The sequence below is a fragment of the Telmatherina bonti genome (assembly GCF_933228915.1).
Source record: "Telmatherina bonti genome assembly, chromosome: 7".
Taxonomy (NCBI): domain Eukaryota; kingdom Metazoa; phylum Chordata; class Actinopteri; order Atheriniformes; family Telmatherinidae; genus Telmatherina; species Telmatherina bonti.
In genome coordinates, this window is record NC_136625.1 from 31,825,698 (window position 1) to 31,841,741 (window position 16,044).

General features: G+C 39.2%; 1 protein-coding gene across 1 annotated transcript in view; it reads right to left on the reverse strand.

Annotated features, from left to right (window-relative positions):
* Positions 1-16,044, reverse strand: part of LOC306757998 (vertebrate ancient opsin-like) — a gene marked incomplete at both ends in the record, with an annotated part of 110,612 nt that overhangs the window by 71,763 nt on the left and 22,805 nt on the right. The gene's annotated exons all lie outside the window — the stretch shown is intronic.

Consider the following 16,044-nt stretch of genomic DNA (forward strand, 5'->3'; position numbering starts at 1 on the left):
ATATTTTCTTAGACTTTAGATATGCTGCTGTGTCGTGTTGTCAGACCACCAGCAGCTCAAACTTTGGTATGCAGAAGAGTACATGGTTTGCTTAGTGGCTGCAAAACAAGCCAAAATCATCATCCCTCCACCATTGTGCTCGACTGTTGGTATGTCTGAATATCTATGCTTAGAGGCAGAGGTGGCAGTTTCTGGTCCAGAAAGTAAAAGTCCTGTCCGGCAGCTGTTCCGACCAGTCACCAAACCAGCCGAGTTTTAATGAGCAGAGTTTATTTGCCAGGTAAACAAGCCTGTTGTAAATGTACAGGTAGATCCAAAAACAAGGCAGGACTTTTACTTTCTAGAATAGGAATTGCCACCTCTGCTTGGATGTCAGATAACCTGGTGGCATGAAAACATGAAAAAAAATCCTCTTTACTTTCGGCATGTTTAAAAAAAAAAAATCCTCCCCCTAATGTTTCAAACAACTCTTACTTGTTAACTATTTTTTGTAATTGTACTGTGACGAACTGCAACATGTAACATGTTAACTGAGGCCTGTAGAGTCTGAGATGTAGCTCTGGGGGCTTTTCCTGGAGTTTCTCTGAGCTTCACACGATGTGGTCTTGGGGTGAATTTGTTAAGATGCCCACTCCTGGAAGGATTGACCACTAGACCAGCAAATCCTCAGGCTCAATATAAAACCGTAAAGATGTAATAGTTGTAAATGAATGTTGTTTGCAGTTGTAATTCAAGTTTTGCCACTATCTAAAGCCATCTGCCTGAAAAATTCCAGTTTGTGCTTAAGATTTGCATGACTGTAAAACCTATTTGTGTCCTCCTGAACTCTCCACATGAACTAATACTGCCTTACTGTTGTACTGTAGGGTCCAATCAGAGTTTCTGTGGAAAGTTAGTTTTTCAGAGCTTTAATAAGAAGAATATTCCAGGCAAATTCAACAGAGACTTTATGACAACCCGCTATGTATGCCACATTGACTTTGGTATGAAAACAAAGCAGCGTAATTAGCTGTGTGTGATACAACAAAAGTTTAAACCCAGCGGTTTAAAGTTTATTCTCTAACTTTGATGCCTGCACTCCAGTTCCCTCTTTGAGAAACCAACATGAAAGCTTGGGGTTGATGATCTCTTATTTTCCTGTCCCAGTTCATTTTGAAGGCTAACATGATGGGAGTTACAGGACAGGCGGTAACTTTAAAAGACATTTTGATGACAGTCATCCAAACTTTGTCTCATACCAGAGTGCTATAATCTCAGATTTCAATAATTAATGTAGTTAAAAATGAATAATTTAACCACTTTCACCCAAGTGGTCAAGTGGTTTGTGTTACTGGGTCAGTGATAAACACTGGGAAGCTTTTCAATAATCAAGACATTTCAGTGTGGGATTTACTGAACTAGGACTTGCTGCATGCCTGTGTGAACTTTCACAAAGGGAGCGAGTTAAGCTGACAGAGATGAAAAAATCTGGGTCCATGATCTGTTGTAGTTGTCATCTGCAGTCAAAAACAAACATGCACAAAAAAATTCCCTACGCTTTCAAAAACTTTAGGATGACACGTTTTGTTGTGTTTTGCCACGATGAATAAGAGGTTTCTGTTAATTAAAACAAAAACAGACATGTTCATGAGAAAGCTCCAACCTTCCACTTCCTATAATATATCTCAGAATTCTAGCTGCTTTCATCCTGTTAGATAGTTTTAACTGGGGAAAAATAAAGTATTATAGTGAATCCATCGGATCACGACACATGGAATGATGATTCATCCTTCAGCTGGTTAAGTGTCGACGTTCTCTGCAGACAACAGAGTTAGGGCACTCTTTGTGTGAATGAAAAATGAAAAGAGAAATCTTAATGGGTAAGTTCAGCTAATAAATGCTGAAGTTAGGATGAAAGTGTGTGTTACACAGGGACATACTATGGTTAAAAAAAAAAAAAAAAAAAAGTTATGTAATTTTAGGAGCGGGACTTTAAAGCATTAATTACAAGTAGTTAATTACACAGTTAAAAAAGTATTGCATTTATTCTAAGGGTACATTTCAAACTCAACAGGATGTCTTCTTGCATCAATTACACTGTTGAACAAGTCTGTTGATCAGCGCTAGCTTAGTGACATTAGCGTTATATTTAGCATATTTAGCAACCCCTCGCACGACTGTTTTTTGTTTTTTTCTAAAAAAAAGAACTAATGATAAATCTAGTGACTTTCTCCAGTGTTATTGGGAACTTTTGGAGACTGACATGAAAGCATGTACTGTTACTTCTTCTCAAAGAGCTGCAGGTCCAGTGGAAGACCTTTCCCCCATCAACGCACTCAGAGTGGAAGTTGTAGGTTCAGTCAGTCAAGCCATGGCTGACCCCGCTTACTGTCAGATATCAATGCCTAGTTCTGAGGAGTGTGAGAGAAAACATGTTAGTTAAAGTACTTCAAATGATCATTTAGCTTTAGGTCTTTTCAAATGGCCATTTTTGTTTCTGTAGTTTTGACCTGAAATATATAAGTATAAAATCATTTCTTTCCAGACGTTTCTAAAGGTTCAATTAACAATATAAATGTCTGTCTATTATTTTATTCAGTTGTCCACTACAAATGATTTAAATGAATAAAATATTAAATACATTTAAAATGTGATTAATCACAAAGGCTCTAATTAGATATATTTTTAAATGAGGGCCCATCCACTGTATTGTTAGATCCCTCGTCTAAGTAATTACCTTGTTTCGCCGTAAGATTCGGATTTTCCAAACTGAGAGCATTGTGACTGCCTGGTAGAACACAAGCAGATTAGTCCTAAACAGACCCCACTTTAAAGAACCATTCTGTAACTTTTCAACTTTTAAAATATGCATTAATGACCCGTTCTGATGGCACACCAAAATTCATTAAGCACATGTCCGGAGCTGTCACTTACAAGCGGCGTCCCGCTGCTGAAAAACTACACTATACAACTTTCTGAACTGGGACGCGACGTGATATGACGTTTAGCTTCATGGTATAATAAGGAACTGGCTGCTTTGAACATGCAAGAACGCAAGAACATTAAAAGAGAGAAAGGGACAAAACGAGAGTCATCGTAAGATCGTCTTTTGTTGGCTGGAGAGAGCTAACTGGTCAGGTAGGATACAAGATGGATGCTAAATTAACCGTTGATAGGGGCGCTTGATGGGGAAAATGGTGACATTTTTGTCATGTGTCTTTATATAAAAAACAAAAAAATTAAAAGACCTAAAATTCCTTTGACGATTGACATATCTGGCTAAATGTACATGTAAGTATACATGTAAATGTACAATATTTCACTGTTTGGATATCATAGAACTTTGTTTTCACTTTTTGGTGACTCCAAATGTTGTTAAATCATCACCATGTAAAAACACACACACAATCGCTTTGACCAGTTATAAATTATAAATGATACTTTTGGTTGATAAATCTCACTGGCTGATGAAAACATGAAAATATTATTTTAGCACATCTTAATGTGTTTTTTAAACTAGATAAGCTGTTTACAATAACAAATGTGGACCACATGAAAGCTAGATGCTGCAGCTAGAAGGGGTTTATCCAAATTAATAAATTGTAGTCAGTTAAATCCTTCTGGGAGTCCTTATCAGAGCATAAATCCAATTAATCGTAATGATTAAGCATGAATCCGTATTAGTTTAATCTATTTAATGGAAACACTCTCCACTCATTTCTTGTGCCTGCTTCTGATCCAAAGTTGCATTAAAGAGACAGAGATTAGTTCAATGTGTCTGCAGTGGCCAGAATGCCAATGCCAGATCAGATGGCAGATGGCTGCCCTCCCTGAGCTGGGCTTTGCTGGACGTTTTGCCTTCCTGTTAAAATGGACTTTTTTCCTTTCCACTATCGCCTCATGCAGCTCAGGATGGGGAATTGGATCGAAGTCTAGATTTGATGCAATCTGTTGGTTTCTCTGTTAGCTAGGCTATTTATTATGGATTAAACTGATGTGTCTGTAAAGTGCCCTGATTTGACATTGTTGCAAAGTGGTGCTGTACAAGTAAGGCCAAACTGAATTGAATTGAATCAGTGTCTTAGGCTAAGTCTTGACACCCGCAAAACTTTCACTTTTAGACCAAACTGAAGCAATATTTCTAAGTCTTTTCAACCGAAGAGCTCAGTGGGATATTGTGCATCCAAGTAAAGAACAAGCGGGATGTGTAAATACATGACAAGAGCACATTTCATTAACAGAACTTAGTGGAAAAAAAACAAAGCAATACAAATGTGTGACTGTGTTTTCAAAGACTAATAATAAAGGAGAGTAATTAACAACATGCTCTCTGGAACTGATTGTGCTCCTCAGCTACAGCTGTAGATGTAATCATCGTCCCCTGGTTTAATCATCGGATAAGATATCTGATGATTTAGAAAAAAAAAAAAAGAAACAACAAACAAACAAAGCATCAAACCCTCCCTTCACGCCGCCACATTACCTTGCATCCTATCGTAGATGAGAACAGGTTTAGTTTATACATGAGAGTCAACAACATGATATCACAGGGTTTAAATAAAATGATTAAAGCTTGGTGGTCATGTTTCCGTTGCCTCTGAGGTCAAATCAGGTTTGATCAGAGCGTGTAATACTTGCTGACCTCTGCGTAACACCTGCGGGCCGGCTCTGATCTGAATGAACCTGTGGAGGACATGATAAGTGTCCCTTTGTTTATGAGAGGGCCACTGTAGCTCTGATCATTAGTCAGCACCTACACCATGCACAAAGACTCCTCATGGTTTACTGCCACACAAACAATAACCACGCAGAGCTGGTTCATACATCCAGGAAACAGTGAATTGTCACCTTGTCACTGATTTCTGCTTCTAACTGCATCATTAAGAACTATGCAATTAATGATCACATCATCAGTTTTACTTCTGAAGCCATGCTGCTCCTCCCTTTCCACAGATTAGTTTTTTTTTTCTCTCTGGTCTCATGATGGGATTTTTATGATGGGTAGCTCTTTTGTCTCTTGATTGCAGAGGGACATTTGTCACTAAAAGTTTTAGCGCCCGCAGGCTTGGGTTGACAGCAGGAATGTTAGCAGCATCATGTATGTCAACAGATCTAGGAGTCCCAGATTCTGGGACATCATTAGGATGTTTTAAAAGGATGATGAAGTCATACAAATCGGATGTGACATTTTATGCGAAGCATGTGCCTAGTACTTTTACATATATATTGTATTTATGATACATCACATACTTCTGTCATATTATAGAATGAAGATAGACAGAACATACAGACACTCAGGGGTTATGTTATTACATACACCTAATCTTTATTGGGTTACATCCTCTTTAACCTTCAGATTTGTCCCAATCCTTGGTGTCTTAGATTGAACAAGATGTTGGAGGCGTCCTTCTGAGATGTTGCTCCATATTGACATGAAGTATCATAAAGCTGCTCTGTTGGACTGAGATCTGGTGACTGCGGAGGCCATTGGAGTACAGTGAACTCATCATCATGATGAAGAAAGCAGCTGGAGATGATGTGAGCTTTGGGACATGGTGCATCATCCTGCTGGAAGTCTCAGAAGATGCTCCTAAAGGGATGGATGTGGTCAGCAACGATACTCAGGCAGGCTGTCGGGGTTAAACGATGCTACGCTACATGAGAGGCCCAACATGTGCCAAGAAATTATTTCCCACATCGTTCTTCCACCAGCAAAAGCCTGGACCACTGGGAGAAGGCAAGACAGATCCATGCTTTCATGTTTCTTCCACCAAATTCCAATCCTGCCATCTGAGTACAGTGACTGAGATGGAGACTCATCAGACCAGACCAGATTTATCACATCATGCAACATTTTTCTATCTTCTTCTGTCCAGTTTTGGTGAGTCTGTGTGAATTGGAGCTTCAGTTTCCTGTTTTTACCTGTCAAGAGTTTGACCAGGTGTGGTTATCTACTGGTGTAGACCATCTGCTTCAAGGTTGGATGTGTTGTGTGATCAGGGATGCTATTTAGTATATCTTGGTTGTAACTAATGATCCCCATTCTATTCTGACCTCAAAAGGACAACTAACACTTTTAAATATTAAATTTCTCCAACATGTTTTAAATATTTTCTCTTTTTGTCTATAACCCTACAGATGGTTTTGTGTAAAAATCCCAGTAGATCAGCAGTTTTGTGAAACACTGAGAGGAAACTATCTTACATTAAAGCTGGGGTAGCTAATGTTGGGGAACTGGCAAGATTTGAAAGTGGCCCCCTGTCTTGGCTCCTCCCCCTCCAATCAATAATCTGTTTGAGACACGTCCGGCCGCCGGCCCCACACTCCACCCCACACCCCCAACCTGACATGAACTTGCACATCGCAGCTTTTTCCACCAACGATTTTCTCTTTCTCGGCTGTTTAGCAGGAGGAGGCAAATAAACCGAGCCGGGTCGGGAAATCCTTCCTGCATTTTTTCAGACATGTTTTTCTTCCAAGTTTCTTCTTCACTGCTTTGTATTTCATCCTAACACACTATTTATATGCAGGGTCTGGCTATCAGGTATGCACTGCTGGACGGGGAGGAGGGGAGCCGGGAGAAGAAGCTTACGAAATATAAGAAATGAACAACTTCAATTCTGCCCGAACGTTTGGATTGGTCAGAGTTTTTACAGATTTACAGTAAACTGACGGTCTAACTATATTTCTTATAGTTCATGACTACAAAATGTACAGACTACTATCAGGATGAGGAACAACTTCACCCAGAATAATAATAAAAAACAATGTTTTTGAGCCAGATTACCAACTATAGCTTTAGTATCTTACAAGACTTTGTATCTTATCAAGGATGACCAGTCATGTCTCCCTGTCACTTTTTTTTTTAACTTTCCCTCTTTTCAAAGACATTTTTCCCATAACATAAAAAGCTCCTAAAATTTTATGGTGACAAAATCGATATTCTTTGAAAAAAAAAAAAAAGGTAATTACACATCATAAAAACAAGCACACATTTGACGTGCATTATACTGTAGTTTATCTACTTCATGACCAGCTACCTGCTCTCTGCTGTGTTTATTTGCTAACAAATGAAGTTATTGAAGCCTATCGGCTTAGTGGTGCATATGACCTGCACAAATATGCCCTTGATGTCTTCATGACTAGTCAATCCAGCAGTTATAGCATTTACAGAGCTGCGCTCACCTCTGAGTAGTAACTTCTCCTAGAGCCATTGGCCTTTGTGGCCCTTTTTGATGATAATGGGACACAGCCATTAAGAAATTACACTGGTTCTGTTCTTATGTATTGAAGATAAAAAGGACTGACTGTGAGCATCAGTGTGAGTGTGTGTGTGTGTGTGTGTGTGTGTGTGTGTGTGTGTGTGTCATGGAGGAAGAAGCAGCAGTCTGCAGGTCCTAGAGCAGTATTCCCTGACCTTGGACTGCCTAGCACTTCAGTAATTAATTCATCACTGATTGAGACCATAATCTGTCACTGCATGAAAATGGCAATAAAACATTGTGTTGATTGAACTATTTGCCGTTGTTTGCAGGTCATTACAAATTCATAGATTTTGGAGCACTATCAGGAGCGAGACCGAGTAGTAACGTGTTCCAGGAGTTATTTTACAGCATACACTGTCAGTCCTACCCATTAGGTTCTGACAAATCTGATGATCACCAGAGGTCCGTGCTTCTAAGGCTTGTCCTGTTCAGTCAACAGGCGCTAACAGGTACATAATCCACTAAAAAGTTCGTCTTCTTTTTGGAAAATCAATAACAATATTGCATCAGGGGAGATCACAGGACTGGACAATGGAGTCTGATGTTGTTGGCTTTCTTCCTCTCAGCTGACATACCTCCATATTCTTGGCTCTGGACATGGCAGCAGCTCCATCTGTTCCTACAGCAACCAACTTGCTCACCCACTTATCACACACACCCTCCATGGTGTTGCTAATGTGTGCCATGTCCACCTCCCCCACCATTGTGAAGCCAGCAAACTTTGACTTGATCTCGCCATTGAAACCGAATATGACAGAAGTGAATATTTCTTCTGCAGAGCTTTCTGTGGAGTTTTCTGACATGATGGAAATGATGTGCTTGATGTGGTTTCTTCCCACCTCTGCAACATGGTGCTAAAAGTCTTTGGTTGGCATCTCATTTCTATATGTTGGGCTCACAGTGATTTTATCTTTTTACCCCCACAAACTGCAGAAATCAAACATTTAAATGAATTCAGTCATACATAATTCAGGATGCAATAACGTTATCTAATATAACTTGCTCCTTGCCAATTTGTATGTAATGTATTACACAAACACAACACACAAATTAAAAAATCATGAACTGTTCTCAATAATATAACTGTATAATCTGCTAAAGTAAAATACTTGGGGAACAGCATTTTGATTTGAACTAAGTGCTTGCTAACAAGCCTATGTCCACTTTTCAAACATAGAAGAGCAAAAGGTCCACTTACTTGCACATCCATCCAAAGCACAAGAGAAACCTTCTTGTCAAAGTCATTTATGCTCCTGAACAGAGCCTGGATCTTCATTCTGCGTTGTTTCGACTTTGCCATAAGCAGCGTCAAAAAGGGTGTTGAGACTTCTGAGAAGCTCTTCGGGGAATGTGACACTTGTCGTGTTTGTGGTCACAAAAGTTCCAGATTGGTTTGTCTTTTCATGACAAATGACTTCCAGCATTACCTGACATCAACTTAGCCATACCGTCACTCTGCAAATCCAACATTTTAAAGCTCTTTCATCATCAAAACTTTGTGTTTCTCAGTTCTTTTCCTTTTCCTTTGCAAACCAGCTCTTATGTAGAAAATTTCTAGTCCTATTGACTAGAAAAAGCCACATTTACCCAGAGACACTAGCATTTACACAGTGAGACAGAAACTTGCCCATGTTGAGAAGCCTAGGACTGAACACTTGATCATTAAATGGTGTTTAACCACTTTACTTCATGAACCACGGCAACATATAAAGTTCTAGCAGTTAAATAATGGAAATATTCAAGTTTATGTAAAATAAACTTGAATGTTTCTACTGATACGTAACTCACAAACTGATAGATAACTTGCAGAAGATTGGTGGAAGGTAGAGGTTCACAAACTAATCTATCTAAATCTTTTCAATAAATAGTTCAGACAGAACATTGTTTTGAGTTTGTTCATCTGTGTGTCACAGAGATGTCCTTTTTTTTTCGTTCAAGTCAAATCTCAAGTCTTTGCTCTCAAGTCCAAGACTAGTTACTAGTTACTTAACTTTTAGTTATCTGCCATGCGATGCCTCCCATCTGGTGTGCTGACGACTGGTACTTTATGACTTAACCGTGTCTTTTCAATGTGTAAAAAAGTCTATCTGGATCGGCTGGAGACTCTTCTGAATGAATACTGCAGTTTTTAGCTGAATCTAGAGAGAGCAACCGGAATGCTGCACACTAGAGCAGGAATCAATAGCTGTCCTGCAGCTTGTAGATGTTTCCCTGCTGCATCACACCTGATTCTACTGGAATGGTTCGTCAGCAGCAAGTTGTCTTCAGCTAACTTCATTGAAACAGCAAGTATTTAACTTCTTTTCTAATCAACAGCCCAAGTAAAGCTGACGTTTATGAGTCTGATTATTCATTAGCTTTCAATTCAACTTGCTCAGCAAATGTCTAATTCCTCTTTAATGAAAAAAAGGTTTAGTTCACATTATTTTAGTACAAAGGTAGCAATTAAGCTAATGTTTACACTGCTGCAGTATTAAGCTTGTTGCTAATGTAGGGGGGCTATTATAGTATTTCAAGTTTTCTGAGCTTTCTACAGTGTTACAGTGTTGAATCCGCATCAGACATGTGAACGGCAATGTTTTTTATCACCTAAACGCATGTTTGAGTTTGAGTTTGAGTTCCAGCACTCTCTCCGTTCGGTTTCCATGGCGATGAAAAACGCATAATAGTTCCACTTTAAGCTTACGTATTATAACACTGAAGGTGTGTTTTAAGGTGGATCTGGTGGATCCAGGCTCTTGTATTTTTAGATGTTTTTAAGATGTTACAGTTTAATTGTACTTCTTATGCAGTTTTAGGCAGTTTTATTACCCAAAGTTACAACGATGCAGCAGCAACAGGTGTGTTCACCCAGGCTGTCTGGCTGCAGAAAGAAGATCAGACAGAAAGAAGATCGTGAAGATTATATTGAAAATAAGAGACTCGTGATGAGTCTCAAATTGTAAGTGTCTGAATGATTTGAAGTTGTGGATTTAGCATTGCATTTTTATGCTACGCACGCCGTAGTTTGCTACTTGTTTATTTGTCCTTTGTATGAGGTTTTTATACCTAAAACTTATCATGAATGGTGAGGCAGCTACAGCTGTGCTGTCAATGTTTGTATTGTTTATGAGGAAATTAATCGTGCAGCAGATCAGACAGAGAGAAGATCAAAAAGAAAGTATTAAAAATAAAAGATTGTTTATGAGCCTCAAATCATGAGTCGCGAGTCAATAGAAATATTATTTAAGTGTGAATTCTGGGACCGAATCCCAGAATTGGGTCCACATCTCTGGTGTGTTAGGATATATTTCAGAAAAAATCAGCTTGACATGGCTATTTTCATCTCAATGAGTTTGGAATAAACTAAACAGTCTGCTTTTATGGAGGTGTTGACTGAAGGCAGTGTACAAATACAGGCTACTTGAAATTCTCTGTAATCTGAGTAACTTTTTGACACTTTCACGGTATTTAGAAAGTCACACAATTTCACAGCAGTTTGTTATAAAAAGTGATCTGACTGAATTATGTTTTATGGACACAAAAATAATTACGGTTGCTCTGCAGAGCAGTATCTTGCCTGCTGTGTGAGAACCATGCAGTCTGTGGTTGGGAGTCAGCTTAAAAGTACAGTGTTACTACTTTCGCTTTTTATTCATTCATCATATTTCATATATAATGAGAAACTCGTCTGCTGCAGGGCGGGTTTTTACGCAGCTGGGTTCATGTGTTTAAATGTCACATGCTGTAAAACTGTTCATACTTTTTTTTAATCACCACGATCAGCTGTTTTACCAAAACAATCAGTTTTACCTGCAACAGCACACATGCAGAAGCGGCAGCTTTCTGCTTCATGCTTTTCCATGTTAACCACGCCCACCCCAAATGTCCGACCAATCACACGATACTTCTCAGAGACACACAAGAAAAAAAAACTTCTACCAGCCTGATGTGTCCAGTACTGTCTTCAACCACGTCCACAAGAACAAACTGACGCCATTTTCTTCTCACCATCAAGAAAAAGGGTTCTCTCTTCTCGAGGAGTCTGTAGCAGGCTTTATATGTAGCTTGTTTTACTCTAATTTGTCTTTTTTTGTTCAGCGCTTTGGGTTTGCGTGAAATGACGTTCGATATATAGATAAATGTGATCAAATGACATCTGAAGTAGATGCAAAACCCATGAAGAAGACCAGGACTCCAACCCTATTCTAAAGCAGGCTAGTTTACTATAAATGTATATAATACGCACATACAACATGCTCATGATTCAGTCTAATGGCTTTCTCCCTCATTTTGTTCAAGCCATGTGATGTCAGAGGTCAACATCTGTCTCCTGCACATTTTAGTTTGCTTTCTGACGAGGCGATGGAGGATGGCGATGGAATGGAAGGGATAATGACATTTGCGACAACCAAGGTGAGGAAGATGAATGATAATGGCACGGTGAAAGACAAGGGACGATGTGCGAACGTGGCACTCGCGGCGCTCGGAGATGGAGTAAGAGAATGAGAGTAAGAGGTTCCTCGGAAAGACTGAACGAGCGAGTGGAAAAGCTGGAATTGAAGCCGTCACTGCAGAAAATGATGTGAACACAGAAAGATTCAGAAAGGACGCCTTTAATGGGGACAGTGTGAACATGTGGAGATGTGAGAGCAGAGATAACTCCCGCAAATACACACATTACATTCCAATGATATCCTGAAGAGCAGGAATGGAGGAAAGATGGATGCTCAGAGAAAAGAGGGAATGCAGGGGACAAACAACAGAACAGGACCTGTGACACGAGACACGCAAGGCTCCCATACGGAGTAAGAGCTTCATCCTGGAACCCATCTGAGAACTAATTTCTGCTTTAAGTGTGTGATCTAGTCTCCAACATCCTGCTGCTCCCACACGGCGCTCATACCAAGCAGGAGTGTTTGCAATTTTCATTTCAAGGGTTTCCAAGAGCAATTTTCACAGCTGTGTCTCCTTCTGTTTCTTTCCTGTGATGTCAGAGTCTAAAGTGTGTGTGTGTGTGTGCTGAGTTTGTAGTGCGAGGGACATCAGCGGCCTTAATATGAGCCAAAAAATAAGCGCGGGACATGGCTCAGAGCATTGGGACGTGTGGTTTGCTTTGTTTTAATGTGTGACCAGAGACACTGAGTTAGACCAAAGATTTCACTCAGGAGCTCCAACGACTCTTCATATAAAATCTGGATTTCTTTCTTTTTTATTATGTTCAGCACTCTTGGCAGCTTTTGTATGAAAATGGCTTTCTATATAAAGTTTGATTTGATTTGAGGTCGTGGACTGTTGGCTCAGCTATTAAACTATTAAAGCTGTTTATGCTTCTTGCTTCCCAAAGACAGGAGAAGAGTTGTAAAGCTGTTTATAGGATCCATAAAAATACTTAACTGGGTCAGATTATTATATCAATGGAGTTTTTTCTTTTCTTTAGCAGCCAGTGTGGATGGTCCTTCAATCCAGTTACCAGAAAAACTTTCCAGTCAGAAATCTGTTGTAATACTGGTTTATTTTAACTGTTTTAAGTGATTTTATGGAAACTTATGAATTGCTGCGACCTCTCGGCCAGGTTTTCCTTCTGAATGACAGTAGGTTCTTAATTAACTTGCCTGGTATTGATAGAAATAAATAAATGACTAAGATGCTCAGAGCCCTTGTCTTAATCTGTGCAATTCTGGATATTTTCAATTTCTTTAGATCAATATTTGCATGCTGTGTCTCAATGGCTTTCGACTGCTTTTCATCATCAGCCTCTCCCCTACCTCCTTTCTTTTCTTGTAACATAACCAGGAGCCCAAGCTGCCACCACATTCACTTAATTCATTATGTTTTACTCCCCTTTTAACTGCACTATAAGTTTAAAAAAAAAGAAAAGGAAATAAAGAATAAAGTAGCACAAAATAGCATGCAGGCTAAAGTAAGCATGCAGCTAATTGATGGACAACATGCGATGGAATAGTGTTCATGGAAAATAGATAAAAAATATTTTATTAGATTTTTTCTGACATTTATGTGGAGGTTTCTGTAAATGGTTATAACTGTGGATGGCTGTGGCAGACTTTGATTATGAGTCTTAGAAATAAAGTATTAGGAAACTGTTCTGATTTCCTGGCAAAGTGATAAGTTTCCTTTTCAAACTAGCTGGATGGATGAAAAGAGGAACTATACATGTACATATATACAAATGATGTGTATCTCTTTTTTTTTTTTTTTTTTTGTCATTATACAACTAACACAATTTAATACATCTAGCCAAGCAGAGATCATGTCAACATTATTTAAAAACACTTGATACACCTTTTTTTGTACTTTTAAGAATAAAAGAAACATCTCTTAAGATTTCCTGGAGTTCAATACGACCATGTGTATTGTTTATTCATTTATTATTTAATGTTAAAAATCAATTATTCACTTAAAATCTTTCCCTTTTTAATTGATTGAATGATACATGGACCAATCAGTCTGTAGTTTTGTTTGATCAAGAGTTCAAAATTCAAATATCTTTAAAGTGTCTCTATGATGCACATTTCAGTCTAATTAATTTTAATATGCAAGTCCAGAACGGCAAGAAATAATTAAGCATTTTTCACAAACCCCTTCATTCATTTTGTATTGATCCTCTCAGATCAGCCTCTGCCAGAAACATGCAAACAGAGAAAGCTCCGCCCTAAGCCCCGCCTGTAGGCTGTGTCTGATTGGCTAACTGCTAGAAGTAGTTATACTGATCAGTGAAGGTGGGCGTGGCTTTCTTCTCATGAACGTGCACAACCTAGAGAAGATGACCAATCACAGTCCCTCCCCCGGGACGTCACTAAAATTCCGAAGTAGAAAAAACTCCCGAAAAACAATCGTTTCCGTCACCATGGAAACCCAACGTAGAGAGTGCTGGAAAACTCAAACAGACGTTTAGGTGATAAAAAACAGCGCCGCTCACATGTCTGATAAGTTCACCACTAATGTAAATATGTAAATTGTATTGTTTTATGGTGTTTTCATGGTTCCATTTTGTTTACATTACATAACATGGCATTATATTCTTTACATATATAAAAATGATGACCGTGAAACTCATTCTGACTCTTTTATTATAATGCACAATAGAAAAAATGAGCTTTTAGTGTGTTTATGCATCACCTAGTGAATTTCAATAGTACTAGTAAGTAAATATGAATATACAACAGGATTCTTCTTGATGCCCCCTTTCATTAGAGGTCTCATTGATGACTGTATGTTGAAGTGTTCTGGAGTTATAGCTTATTGAATTTGGAATTATCCAAAATGGCCATTTGGATTCTCCAAATGGCTACTTTGGGGAGCATGCAATCATACTTACAGTAAAGCCCTCATAGAATAGTAATTGTGGCTGCTATTGTCACCAAATCTGAACTGGTCATAGGAAAGGCTTCATGCTACAGCTGAATCTGATTTTCCAGTCCATATCTCCATCTCTCTGTGAGCAGCATGTTGTCAAAGTAGAAGAGAAATTCAGGCGAGGGAAAAAAACCTGAAATTTCCTTGTGTTCCAACTTCAATAACTTTATGCTGGTTACAGTTACAATACATTTGAAAGCTCAGGGTAAAACTTTAGAGTGTTATCTTTATAAAGAGACCATACTTTTGAATATACTCCAAAGTGTTCAAGAACAGCATCTAATTTAATTTGGGTATGTCTTTTTCAGGCGTTTTTGGCATTTTGGGGGTGACTGTTAAGGGGTTAAGAGAAACTATGTCTGTGGAGGCTGCATGGCCCCTCACTGGCCTGATTTCATCTGTTGTGTCTGAGCAGGAGGAGGACAAGTACACCCTCTCCTATAAAACTGCCCTTTTTGATGAGCCTGATGTTAAACAAGTGGAGAAAGGAGTCACTTTTTAAAATCCCGACCGCAGTGGGTCATTCGCATTGAGATTTTGTTCCCTAATGCACTCCCTGCACATTGCTATGAAATATAATAGCAGGTCACAAAATGACCAAATCAGTAAAAGGGGTGGGGGGGGGAGTGCTTCCAGCCAAAGATATTAACACCTGATCAGGGCAAGGTCATACATCCGATGTATGCCAGAACAAAATTAGGACTCCAGCAGTCACAGTCTGTCACTCCCCCCCCCCCCTCCTTCTGACTCTTTCATCCTTCTGCCTCCTTCACTTACTCTTGATATCTCCATCTTCCCGCCTGCCTCCATATGCCCCACACACAGGGTGTTGAAGAAGAAATACAGAAATCCACAGGGACATACGAGTCACATAAGGAATTCAGACCAAGGGTAAAGATGCTGAGACAAAGGGACGGACCTGCTGTGTTCCAAGCAACCACTACCTTGTGTGTTTGAATGTGTGTGCATCAGTGTGGTTCACTAAATTTCTGTTTTACTCCAAATTATTTTAAGCTCAGGGATGCAGTTTATTTTTGTGCCTGCTTAAGAACTTTGTTGTGAAAAGTTTTTGGTCATTTTTGTTTGCATCTCTATTGTCTGTGAAAGCCCAACTGTGGGCTTTAGGTGATGAAAACTGGTAGTTCTGTTGAATAGATGGAACAAAATCACAAATTATCACAGAATGGTTCATTACGTCACCCACTTGAGGCCCATTTATGCTTGTTTGCATGTGTAAATGTGGATGTACATTTTCAAATGCTGTCAGTTCATCCACTAGTGGTCAGTTCTGTGCGCAGACTAACTTCTGTGTTTTGATACCAGATGGTGGCAATGATGCATCAAAATAAAGTCATTAGGCCTGTTCGGATAGACTGCGTCTGTCTACCGTGGACTTCATGGTCAGACGAGAACTGCCAGTGGTCAGGAGCCACCTTGATAGAGC